The sequence below is a fragment of the Bos grunniens genome, chromosome X (assembly GCF_055505025.1).
Source record: "Bos grunniens cultivar Pamir isolate PY7600 chromosome X, Bosgru_T2T1.0, whole genome shotgun sequence".
In the NCBI taxonomy this organism is placed as follows: domain Eukaryota; kingdom Metazoa; phylum Chordata; class Mammalia; order Artiodactyla; family Bovidae; genus Bos; species Bos grunniens.
The window spans coordinates 102,448,461-102,462,837 of NC_141194.1; positions in this window are offsets into that span (position 1 = coordinate 102,448,461).

Below are 14,377 nucleotides of genomic sequence, written 5' to 3' on the forward strand. Positions count from 1 at the left end.
TCCTGTACTAATATTTTATTAATTAATAATGTAACAGAAGTTAGGGCTTAAACTTGACATAATTTCCTGTCTCACTGCTAATGCTCTTATTTTCTCACTTCAATTACATATAACTTTGTAGGTAGTGGGTAAAAGGATAAAGACCACTGACTATTCTTCCTTTGGCTTTCAAAACTTTTGTACAAATATTCTCTCTTCTTTTCTCAGAGATATTAACAATAATTCAAATTCTTATTAAAACATAAGTGATACAGACTTTTCAGAGATACATGAAGAGGGATTGAACTGGAATTTCACGAAGAATTCCTGTCACAAACATTGTTGTTTTTCAGTCACTCAATCATGTCCAACTCTTTGCACCCCCATGGACTGCAGCATGCCAGGCTTCCCTGTGCTTCACCATTTCCAGGAGCTTACTGAAACTCATGTCCATAGAGTAGGTGATGCCATCCAACCATCTCATCCTCTGTCGGCCCCTTCTCTTCCTGCCATCAGTCTTTCCCAGAATAAGGATCTTTTCCAATGAGTCAACTCTTTGCATCAGGTGGCCAAAGTATTGGAGTTTCAGCTTCAGCATCAGTACTTATGAATATTCAGGACTGATTTTATTTAGGACTGACTGGTTTGATCTCCTTGCAGTCTAAGGGACTCTCAATAGTCTTCGCCAACACCACAGTTCAAAAGCATCAAATCTTTGATGCTCAGCTTTTTTTATAGTCTAACTGTCGTATCCATACATGACTACTAGAAAAACCATAGCTTTGACTAGACAGACCTGTGTTGGTAAAGCAATGTCTCTGCTTTTTAATATGCTGTCTAGGTTTTTCATAGCTTTCCTTCCAAGGAGTAAGCATCTTTTAATTTCATGGCTGCAGTCACTATCTGGAGTGATTTTGAGGCCCTCCCCCCAAAAAAAAATAAAATAAATAAATAAATAAATAAAGTTTGCCACTGTTTCCATTGTTTCCCCATCTGTTTGCCATGAGGTCATGGGACCAGATGCCATGGTCTTCGTTTTTTGAATGTTGAGTTTTAAGCCAGCATTTTAACTCTTCTCTTTCACTTTCATCAAGAGGCTCTTTAGTTCCTCTTCATTTTCTGCATTTAGAGTGGTATCGTCTGCATATCTGAGGTTGTTATTTCTCCCACCAATCTTGATTCCAACTTGTTCTTCATTTTGCATGATGTATTCTGCATATAAGTTACATAAACAGGGTGACAATATACAGCTTTGATGTACCTTTCCCAATTTGGAAACAGTCCCTTGTTCCATGTCCAGTTCTAGCTATCACAACCTAGAACACATTAAATGCATGTGCATTGTGCATGTATGTGTATATCTGTGTCTCTCTGTGTGTAATTTTACTTGTCTTACGAGGAAATTTCTCTTTAATTTTCTTAGCTGCATTATGTGACTTCCTGTTCTTAGAAAAATAATCAAATCTCTTTAAACAAAGAGAGCTGCTTTTACCACTCGTTTCACAGTTACTAATCTCATTCCTTTTTTTATTAGTATTTAGGACTAGGAAAACATTTAGAGGTTGTTCTCATGCTCTCCTTTCATTTTCATCTATTCATGTGGGAATGTGGAATGGTTTTCACACTCAATGAACTATCAGTAAATCTGTCAGATTATGGACCATTTCACTCACTCATACATTCTTATATTCATTCATAATAAATCATGATTAGTTTTAAAATATGCTTAGCATTATTGATGGAAAGCAAGGAAGCTAGTTTTATAACTGAAGTATAATTTAGACATTTGGATTAAAAATTTACTAACATATTGAAGGAATGAAAGAATGCCCTATCAAATAAATATCAGTTGTATTAGATAACTTATCTTGGACAGGATTTTTGAATAGATGAATACTTTTGTGGTAATTTAAAAAGTGTTTTCTTTTTAAGTGTAGGGTCTGATAATTTTTTTTTTAACAAATTAGCTTTAGGGATAATTTCTTAACCTGTATTAAATAACCTTATTCTATTTGTCAAAATAGCTAGCTTTTTTTTTTTTTTTCAAAATGTACTCCTCTCCTAGTCTTCCCAATCTTGGTAAAATTTTAACCACATCCTTCCCAACTTTTAAAGTCCCAAACATGGAAACAAGCTTTTTTGTTTTGTTTTGTTCTTTTTTAATTTAAATTTATTTTATTTTATTTATTTATTTATTTTTTTAAAGAGTGAGCTAAATAGCTAGCATTTTTAAATAGGTTATAAGCTTTCTTAAAATATTGGAATCATGTTGTTGTTTAGTCGCTAAGTCGTGTCTGACTTTTTTTCATCCCCATGGACTATAACTGCCTAGGCTCCTCTGTCCACAAGATTATCCAGGCAAAAATACTGAGGTGGTTTGCCATTTCCTTCTCCTGGGGATCTTCCTGACCCAGGGATGGAACCTGCCTCTCTTGCATTGGCAGGCGGATTCTTTACCACTAAGCCACCAGGGAATCATAACATATGTAATTAAAAAAGAGAAAGAATTGTGTCCAGTGATTCAAATATCCTTAATGGGAAATTATCCTATTATAACACTGTTAAATGAAGACACTGATTTAATTTTTATATATTACATTAATTAAAAAATATCTTCATTTATGCATGTGATCTGTTGGACATTTCTATAATTTATGATACAAATACTTTAATCTTGTATTCTGGCTAATACCTGTTAGCTATTCAGTCATGCCTGACTCTTTGTGACCCCCACCCCCACCCCAGACTGTAACCCAACAGGCTCCTCTGTCCATGGGATTCTCCAGGCAAAAATACTGGAGTGGGTTGCCATTCCCTCCTCCAGGATATCTTCCTGACCCAGAGATTCAGCTTTGGTCTCCTGCATAACAGGCACATTCTTTACTGTCTCACCACCAGGGAAGCCCTCTGTCTAATAAGGCAGTATATACACTTCTGTTCAAGCTTCATACTCATCAAAGACATTATATCAGATATTACACTGCTTATTTAGTTAAATATATGAAGATTTCAGTAATAATTTTGTAAATATTTTAAAATTTTCATGTCAAGTTAGCCATAACTGAAAATCAAAAAAAGGGCATTTCTTACAGCAGAATAGAATAAATTCCTTTTACTTTGAATATAAACATACATGTACATTAGCTATCTCTATGATTAAAGTTTACTCAATTTATATTTTTATCATGTGACATCAGTATTTTCCGGTAAAAATATCTTTCTCTTTCCAACCAATTCTATAGCATAAAACCTTTAAATTTTAAGAAATGCAGTGTTTAGTTTAAAATGTGATACTATGTTTTTTATGAAATTAAATGAAGTAGACCTAAACGACTTCCCCCATGTAAACATGAGCTATTTAATAGCTAAGCAAGTAGAGTAGAGTTCATAAAAACTCAATTCATTTAGAGTTTCAGCTTCATGGAAAAAGCATGAATTTATTCTTTTCTTCACTTGCCTCCTACCACTTTCAGTATTTCAAAAGCTGCTAGTGATCATAGACATGGAACCATATATCAAATGTTACAGGTGGTAAAAAAAAAAAAAAAGGCAAGAAATGTTAAAGCCAGTCTACAAGGACATAAACTGCCTGTGATGAATTAAAAATGACTTTTATTGCAAGGAAAGGTACTCTCTTTAAAGTTCAGATGCTGACTTATTATATTTTGACACCTGAGAAATATTTAGCTACAGGAAACAGAGGGAATCTACAGCCGAAGTACCAAGGTCCATTTCTTAATTTTGTATCCTAATTGATTCTTAGGTCATTTTCTACCACCCTGTGTTTTATCTTCTTATTTAAAAAATTAAAGCAAAAACTTGGAAATGACCTAATGAATGAATTCTATCCACTAGCTAAAACTGCATTATCATTGTAATATTTTTCTTTTAAATGGTTATCAATTGAAACTTAACATATTAACTTCAAGAGAGGCTATGGTTAGGATTTTTTTAGGATCTTTTTTAAGGTTAGGTTGATAGAGACTATATTAATTTTTCAATAAGCAATTGTGTATCTGATTAGCCAATACCTGATAAAATGATTCCATGTTAAAAATATTTTTTTATAATTTTATGCAGCACCACTTTTGTCAATAGCTTAATTATTTTTATATTTTTATTAACTCTATGACTGTGCTAAAGGAAAAAGCAAGTAGTGTCTTACCAAGTTGAAGAAAATACAACTCAGAAGGAAAAGTTAGTAGATATCACAAAGAGAATTCGAAGTGGATAAAAAGGATATGATAATATTAATCATAACACCACATGGAAACTAACTTTAAGCTTAAGTTTATGGGTTGAAGATGTAGTAGTTACTGAAGAGTCTACATAGTTTCCATTTAAGGACTCTTTTCTGGTAGTATTACTTACTAACTCAGTAAGGAAAAACTTTTCAAAGCTGTTTCTCATTGTCAGATTTACTTATTTGGGTAGGTTGCAAGTCAGTTATCAAGAGTCATAGAGTTCCTTATAGCAGAAACAACAAGGTCTTGGTCAAAGACATGAGCACAAACAGTGTACTAGACTTAGGTATTGCCAGTACACATTCTAAAGATGACATTCTCTTAACTATCTATCCTGCTATTAAGTTAACTTTTGTTCAATTATGAGACCTCAAGGGAATTGTAAGGCACAAAATGACAGTAGTTTGAAAAAGTGTCTGTTACAGAGACTGAATGCCAGGAAAAATTTAATCTAAATATTTAGTTGTAGAAAGGAAAAGGTCAAATTGACCCTGAAATGACTTAATGAATGAATTCTATTACTGCTCCAATGAAAATTAAACACAGATCATTTTGTAGAGGTACAAAAATAAGTATGAAATAACTGATAGGTGGGAATGGATATCCATATTGTCAGAAATCAGAGAATACAGCAGATGCATATCATTGCCTTAGTTTTACCATAGTATGCATTCACAAGAGCTCCTTCTGGAAAATGAATAAATAGAGAATTCAGATTTTGGATAAGAGATATAGAGCAAAAGTTGGGCATCTGAGAGGCTTACACCATCTAGGTAGTTAATCAATCTGAGTCTTCCTCTATTAACTCTACCTGATTTATGGCATGATTTGTTTGCTTCATATTATAAACTCTTTTTTTTGCTGCTACAGAGCAATTTAAAGAGAGAAGAAGGGAAAGATATCTTCCAAGAGGATCAGTGCTTAAACTCAATAGAGATAAAGGTAGTATCTGGGTAGTGAGATGCCTTGGTATTAATATTTTCACTCTGTATAATACATAATAAATGAAAATATAATTTTGATCCAACATATGCTTGCATTTGGGATTCCCTGGTGGCTCAGATGGTAAAGAATCCACCTGCAATGCAGGACACCCAGGTTTGATCCCTGTGTCAGGAAGATCCCCTGAAGAAGAGAATGACTACCCACTCTAGTATTCTTGCCTGGAGAATCCCATGGACAGAGGAGCTGATGGGCTATAGTCCATGCAGTCACAAAAGTCACATATGACTTAGCAACTAAGCTACCACCACCAACCCTTTGCTGCTGCTAAGTTGCTTCAGTCGTGTCCCACTCTGAGAGACCCAATAGATGGCAGCCCACCAGGCTCTGCCGTCCCTGGGATTTTCCAGGCAAGAACATTGGAATGGGTTGCCATTTCCTTCTCCAATGCATGAAATTGAAAAGTGAAAGTGAAGTCTCTGTCATGTCCGACTCTTTGCGACACCATGGACTGTAGCCTTACAGGTTCCTCCGTCCATGGGATTTTTCAGGGAAGAGTACTGGAGTGGGTTGCCATAACAACTGTTTACTACATGTCTTTTAGCCTCACTCTTGGAGTATACTGATAAATACCTACTTAAGTATCTGACCACCTGACCTGCCTCTAGAGAAACCTATATGCAGGTCAGGAAGCAATAGTTAGAACTGGTCATGGAGCAACAGACTGGTTCCAAATAGGTAAAGGAGTACATCAAGGCTATATATTGTCACCATGCTTATTTAACTTATATGCAGAGTACATCATGAGAAATGCTGGGCTGGAAGAAGCACAAGCTGGAATCAAGATTGCCGGAAGAAATGTCAATAACCTCAGATATGCAGATCACACCACCCTTATGTCAGAAAGTGAAGAGGAACTAAAGAGCCTCTTGATGAAAGTGAAAGAGGAGAGTGAAAAAGGTGGCTTAAAGCTCAACATTCAGAAAATGAAGATCATGGCATGTGGTCCCATCACTTCATGGGAAATAGATGGAGAAACAGTGGAAACAGTGTCAGACTTTATTTTTGGGGCCCCAAAATCACTGCAGATGGTGACTGCAGCCATGAAATTAAAAGACACTGACTTATTAGAAGGAAAGTTATGACTAACCAACCACTAGACTTAAATTGAAGGAAGTAGGGAAAACCACTAGACCATTCAGGTATGACCTAAATCAAATCCCTTATGATTATACAGTGAAAGTGAGAAATAGATTTAAGGGCCTAGATCTGATAGATAGAGTGCCTGATGAGCTATGGAATGAGGTTCGTGACACTGTACAGGAGACAGGGATCAAGACCATCCCCATGGAAAAGAAATGCAAAAAAGCAAAATGGCTGTCTGGGGAGGCCTTACAAATAGCTGTGAAAAGAAGAGAAGCGAAAAGCAAAGGAGAAAAGGAAAGATATAAACATTTGAATGCAGAGTTCCAAAGAATAGCAGGAGATAAGAAATCTTTCTTCAGAGATCAATGCAAAGAAATAGAGGAAAACAACAGAATGGGAAAGACTAGGGATCTCTTCAAGAAAATCAGAGATACCAAAAGAACATTTCATGCAAAGATGGGCTCGATAAAGGACAGAAATGGTATGGACCTAACAGAAGCAGAAGATATTAAGAAAAGGTGGCAAGAATACACAGAAGAACTGTACAAAAAAGATCTTCATGACCCAGATAATCACGATGGTGTGATCACTGACCTAGAGCCAGACATCCTTGAATGTGAAGTCAAGTGGGCTTTAGAAAGCATCACTACAAACAAAGATAGTGGAGGTGATGGAATTCCAGTTGAGCCATTCCAAATCCTGAAAGATAATGCTGTGAAAGTGCTGCACTCAATATGCCATCAACTTTGGAAAACTCAGCAGTGGCCACAGGACTGGAAAAGGTCAGTTTTCCTTCCAATCCCAAAGAAAGGCAATGCCAAAGAATGCTAAGACTACCACACAATTGCACTAATCTCACACACTAGTAAAGTATTGCTCAAAATTCTCCAAGCCAGGCTTCAGCAATATGTGAACCATGAACTTCCTGATGTTCAAGCTGGTTTTAGAAAAAAACAGGGGAAACAGAGATCAAATTGCCAACATCCGCTGGATCATGGAAAAAGCGAGAGTTCCAGAAAAGCATCTATTTCTGCTTTATTGACTATGCCAAGGCCTTTGACTGTGTGGATCACAGTAAACTGTGGAAAATTCTGAAAGATGGGAATACCAGAACACCTGATCTGCCTCTTGAGAAATTTGTATGCAGGTCAGGACGCAACAGTTAGAACTGGACATGGAACAACAGACTAATTCCAAGTAGGAAAAGGAGTTCTTCAAGGCTGTATATTGTCACCCAGTTTATTTAACTTATATACAGAGTACATCATGAGAAACGCTGGACTGGAAGAAACACAAGCTGGAATCAAGATTGCCGGGAGAAATATCAATAACCTCAGATATGCAGATGACACCAGCCTTATGGCAGAAAGTGAAGAGGAACTCAAAAGCCTCTTGATGAAAGTGAAAGTGGAGAGTGAAAAAGTTGGCTTAAAGCTCAACATTCAGAAAACGAAGATAATGGCATCCGGTCCCATCACTTCATGGGAAATAGATGGGGAAACAGTGGAAACAGTGTCAGACTTTATTTTTCTGGGCTCCAAAATCACTGCAGATGGTGACTGCAGCCATGAAATTAAAAGATGCTTACTCCTTGGAAGGAAAGTTATGACCAACCTAGATAGCATATTCAAAAGCAGAAACATTACTTTGCCAACAAAAGTCCAGCTAGTCAAGGCTATGGTTTTACCTGTGGTCATGTATGGATGTGAGAGTTGGACTGTGAAGAAGGCTGAGCGCTGAAGAATTGATGCTTTTGAACTGTGGTGTTGGAAAAGACTCTTGAGATTCCCTTGTACTGCAAGAAGATCCAACCAGTCCATTTTGATGGAGATCAGCCCTAGGATGTCGTTGGAAGGAATGATGTTAAGGCTGAAACTCCAGTATTTTGGCCACCTCATGTGAAGGGTTTACTCATTGGAAAAGACTCTGATGCTGGGAGGGATTGGGGGCAAGAGGAGAAGGGGACGACAGAGGATGAGATGGCTCGATGGCATCACTGACTCAATGGACATGAGTCTCAGTGAACTCCGGGAGTTGGTGATGGACAGGGAGACCTGGCGTGCTGCGATTCATGGGGTTGCAAAGAGTCGGACATGACTGAGTGACTGATCTGATCTGATCTGAGATAGCATATTCAAAAGCAGAGACATTACTTTGCCAACAAATGTCCATCTAGTCAAGGCTACGGTTTTTCCAGTAGTCATGTATGGATGTGAGAGTTAGACTGTGAAGAAACCTGAGCACCGAAGAATTGATGATTTTGAACTGTGGTGTTGGAGCAGATTCTTGAGAGTCCCTTGGACTGCAAGGAGATTCAACCAGTCCATCCTAAAGGAGATCAGTCCTGGGTGTTGGGAATGATGCTAAAGCTGAAACTCCAGTACTTTGGCCACCTCATCCAAAGAGTTGATTCATTGGAAAAGACTCTGATGCTGGGCGGGATTGGAGGCAGGAGGAGAAGGGGAAGACAGGATGAGATGGCTGGATGGCATCACCAACTCGATGGACATGAGTTTGGGTGAACTCCAGGAGTTTGTCATGGACCAGGAGCCCTGGCATGCTGCAATTCATGGGGTCACAAAGAGTTGGACATGACTGAGTGACTGAACTGAACTGAAATGAAGTGTCTGAAAGTAGCTCATCTTAATTCAAAATGAAGCTATAGAAAAGGGTGAAAAAATAGGGCATTTGGGGAAAATGCTGAAAAAAACATTAAAAAAATTATGATGAATTGTGAGGTAAAGGACAATTTTGAAAATATAAATCAAACAAGAAAAAGCAAATGTTAGGTTCAGGATGTGTGAAAAATTATGATGAGTGAGTAAAAGAAAGACATTTATGTTTGTGTGAGCTATTAAGTACCAGAAAGGCTAACTGATTCACTATTACAAAATCTCTTTCCTTGAAAGTCTTAAAAAGAAAAAAAAAAAGTTGTGTTCATTAGGGCACATGCTCACTCCCTTAGGGAGGCCATGTGAACTTTGTGGGCAGGGTGACCAAAGCAGTGATGGAGAGAGTTGGAGAAGAACCTTGCCACTGAGTTCCAAGGTTAACTTTGGAGGGTACAAAGTGTAGTTTATGATAGCACTAGCTAATGTCAAATTTCAATTTTTATCATTGTCTTTTTGTTTTTCTGAGATGTGAGAAATGTCTAACATTACTCTTACTATTTATAGAAAGAAAAGTAGCTCACAGCTGTCTAGCACATTATGAGGGAAAAATAATGAGGAGATGAGTGGATGAAACATTTTTGGACCAATTTAATAACATGAAATTTTAGAGATAGACCAGTTATAATTCCCTAAATATCTAGAAAGGTTTTCAAAAGAGCCTGTGGGCAGATTAATAAGCAAAAGAGGTGACTCATCCAAACTAATAAATATCATCATTTTGGCCAAAAAGCAGTGCATCATTGAGAAAAGTTGATATGACATTGGATGGCAATGACAAAATGGATTGCCTGTTGCACTGATGTTATTTTGGAAGAAAAGATTTTAAACTGAGACATCCTTTAAGGGACATGCATATTTATACAATGTCTACATGAGCTGAACAATACTTAGGATCAAATCATCTGCAACCAAATTTTATAGTTTTCTAAAACAGCCTGAGATGTTTTACTTTGCTACCTTCAGCAGTTTGCCCCCAAACATGACATTTAATTAGTGATCATTAAAATAGTGCAGATGGCTTGACCCATTATTTCCTTTCCTATATATTTAGCTTACTTTCTGTCTGGCCTATCTATGGCAGATTTGTCAGAGAGCTTTACTTTCTGGATGGTCAAAATCTTATCTGCTGAGAACAACACTTGAATGCATTTTATTCAAGTTGGTGTCAAGCTGTGGGAAAAGGTTAAGTGTTAAGGGTCAGACAGACCTGGGCTTGATTCTCCGTTTTGGCACTTAAGAGGTTTTGTTCTTAGGAAAGTTAATTAGCTCTCTCCGAATCCCTTTTCCCCTTTTTCTTAAGGTCTAGTGTGAGTTTGTAATCCCTATTCTTCAGAAAGACTGTTGAGAAAATTGGACATGATATGAGTGAATCACTTAGAGGATCTAGAAAATAAACAAAATAACATTTACTTATGTATACAATAAATGTTCATATTGATTTTTTCTATGTATTTCCCCTCCCCTAAGATTTGTGTAGTTATCAACAATTTTTCTATACACTGAATCATTTTTACAATGGTGTCCAATTAATCTATTAATCTCTCATCCATTTAATTAGAAGCCAATCAACTGTTCATTCTATCCTATGCCACAGGGCAAAGAAAAACATTTAGTTCTTGTCAGTATCATTTCTAAACTGTCATGGTACAAATTCAAATCTACAAAGATATAGCTATTGACATTATTGTCATCTCTGGTCACAAATCCTCAAAAAGCCAAAAATAATATGCAAAAAAACAAGCATTTCCTATTAATATACACTTGAAAGGGGCATATGAAGGCAAAGAAAGGGTGAAAGGGATAAAGAGAAAACATAATATTATAAAATTGATATGCTGGAAAAATAAATATATCATTTGAATATACTGGGACTGTTAGTTAACTAATGATAAAGTTATAATTTTGATTCATTTTCCTAGTCAGAAGTCAAAAAAACAAAGAATATGATGTCATTAAGGTATTTCTGCTTTCTGATGCCAACAATAAATTGAAGTAATTACAATGGATAGGTTAATATGCCTTTTGATATATGAGTCTACAGTCATTAGTGATTTTTTTTATCTCTAACAAAGAAAGATTAATAATTATACTTAAGCACTCTCTGAGACAGAAAGTATGCACCAGCTTAATCAAAAAGTAAAATATAGACAAAGAACATATTACCTGGTATTAGGGGAGAGGAGAAGGCCATATTTTTTTTTTAGAAGCCCATATTTTGATAGAAATGATAAATCTATTTGCTACTGCAATAGAAGAATAAACTTGTTTGGCTTTAATTATGAATGAGTTAACATCCAGTTTCATATAAGCTTGAATGAGTTACTCACGTTCTCTATAGATAGTCTGCCAATGCATTGTATGAAGCACTTGATATGTATTATTTTATGTATTCTCACAAAAAAAGATGTAGTTAACATAATGATCCTCATTTTACAAATAAGGAAATGGGGTTCAGAGTGTCAAAGAGCTTGTTCAAGTTCTCACAGTTAGTAAGCACTAATAGCAGGACTTGGAAGATCTTTTTATCAGTAAGTGATACTGAATGCTTCCTAAAAGATTTATTTTGTATCTAGTACCAATCCTCTTTAACTAACATGTTCACAGAAGGTCTTTGTGAGACTGTGTTGGGATATAATGCTGCAGGGACTGATCATTCTAGCTTTCATAAAACTGAGGATATAGGCCTTATATAAGCAAGTTAAAAAGGTGCACAGACCAAGGGAAGAATGCAAAACATAATCTCCTCTTCATAGTGTCGGAGGGTATACAGTGATGTTCTCCCAAGAATTGGCTCAAATGAATTGTTCCAGATCATATTTCATAGTAGTCACTGGACTGAATCTATAGAACATGTATATAATATGCACACACAGTTGTGATTGTTTTATAAAAATATTAATATTTTATAATATCAATCTTTATTGAACATGAAGATGAAGCAGCAAAATGAACATATAGTTGCTTCTAAGCAAAGTATTATAATAATAATATCCACATGATAAGTAGAGAGAATGTAAACAAACTGAAAGATGTATCAAAAAAGATGGTATATACAGAATTTTACTTCTCAGTTTGGATGAGTTTACAAATAATCTTCAAGATTAAAATCCAGTTAACTTAAAACAAATTTAGTTAAACAGATTTAGTTCAGTTCAGTTCAGTCACTCAGTCATGACCGACTCTTTGCTATCCCATGAATCGCAGCACGCCAGCCCTCCCTGTCCATCACCAACTCAAGGAGTTCACTCAGACTCACGTCCATCGAGTCAGTGATGCCATCCAGCCATCTCATCCTCTGTCATCACCTTCTCCTCCTGACCCCAATCCCTCCCAGCATCAGAGTCTTTTCCAATGAGTCAACTGTTCACATGAGGTGGCCAAAATACTGGAGTTTCAGCTTTAGCATCATTCCTTCCAAAGGACACCCAGGACTGATCTCCTTGAGAATGGACTGGTTGGATCTGCTTGCAGTCCAGGGGACTCTCAAGAGTCTTCTCCAACACCACAGTTCAAAAGCATCAATTCTTCGGTGCTCAGCCTTCTTCACTGTCCAACTCTCACATCCATACATGACCACAGGAAAAACCATAGCCTTGACTAGACGTACTTTGTTGGCAAAGTAATGTTTCTGCTTTTGAATATGCTATCTAGGTTGGTCATAACTTTCCTTCCAAGGAGTAAGCGTCTTTTAATTTCATGGCTGCAGTCACCATCTGCAGTGATTTTGGAGCCCAGAAAAATAAAGTCTGACACTGTTTCCACTGTTTCCCCATCTATTTCCCATGAAGTGATGGGACCGGATGCCATTATCTTCGTTTTCTGAATGTTGAGCTTTAAGCCAACTTTTTCACTCTCCACTTTCACTTTCATCAAGAGGCTTTTGAGTTCCTCTTCACTTTCTGCCATAAGGCTGGTGTCATCTGCATATCTGAGGTTATTGATATTTCTCCCGGCAATCTTGATTCCAGGTTTTGTTTCTTCCAATCCAGATTTAGGGCAGGTAGAAAAGAAAGCCAACTTTTTTTTTTTTTTTGAAAAATATTGAAGCTATATGACAGCATTCACACAGTAATTTGTTTAAAACAATTTATAGTTTAAGAGAAAAAAAGAAAACATGGGATTAATCTATCATCTTATTTCAGACAATTTTCACCAATAGACAATGGAGGTAAGATCCCCAGCAAGTAAAAATACTGTCATTACACTGTAACATCTTTTAAAAAATCATCAAATTAGTAAAAAATTGTAGGAAACATTTTAATAAATTTTACATATGATAAGTTATGGGTGACTTTTTTACAACATAGGGAAGGAATACTATTAAATTAGGTAGCATTGTTAAAGAAGCAGAAGTTTGCCCAAAGTTTCGTGTCTGGAAATATTTCAGTTCAAACTTAAAATGGTAGGAAGTGGAGTTGGTAAGAGAAAAGGAAAGGAGGAACATGCTTCAGAGAAATGTCTGAGTTAAGGAGTTAAGAGAATACTTTATAAAGTGAATGTATATATATATATTTTTTTAACGTTACAATATTGTATTGGTTCTGCCACACATCACAGAGAAAGTGATGGCACCCCACTCCAGTACTCTTGCCTGGAAAATCCCATGGACAGAGGAGCCTGATAGGCTGCAGTTCATGGGGTCGCGAAGAGTTGGACACGACTGAGAGACTTCACTTCCACTTTTCACTTTCATGCATTGGAGAAGGAAATGGTAACCCACTCCAGTGTTCTTGCCTGGAGAATCCCAGGGACGGGAGAGCCAGATGGCCTGCCATCTATGGGGTCACACAGAGTTGGACACAATTGAAGAGACTTAGCAGCAGCACCCACACATCAACATGAATCCGCCACGGGCATACACGTTTTCCCTATCCTGAACCCCGTTCCCACCTCCCTCCCCATACGATCCCTCCAGGTCATCCCAGTGTACCAGCCCCAAGCATCCTGTATCAAACCTGGATTGGCGATTCATTTCTTAGTTTTAAAATTTGCATATACTTAGAGTAATATAAGATATATGTGTGTGTGTGTGTGTGTGTGTGTGTGTGTGTATATATATATATATATATATATATATATATGGGGTTTATATATATAAACCCCATACGATCTAATTTATAAAAACACAAATGAAGTGTTTTTAATACTTCATTTGTGTGTTTAATACTTCAATGTGTTTCAGTCCAGTCCACATTTGACGTGTTAAATTAAGCATTCTCTTTATACAGTGTGTGCATGCTAAGTCACTTCAGTCGTGTCAGACTCTGAGATCCTGTTGACTGTAGCCTGCTAGTATCTTCCATCCATGGGATTCTCCAGGCAAGAATACTGGAGTGGGTTACTGTGTCTGCCTCCAGGGAATCTTCCTGACCCAGAGATCAAACCCTTGTCTCT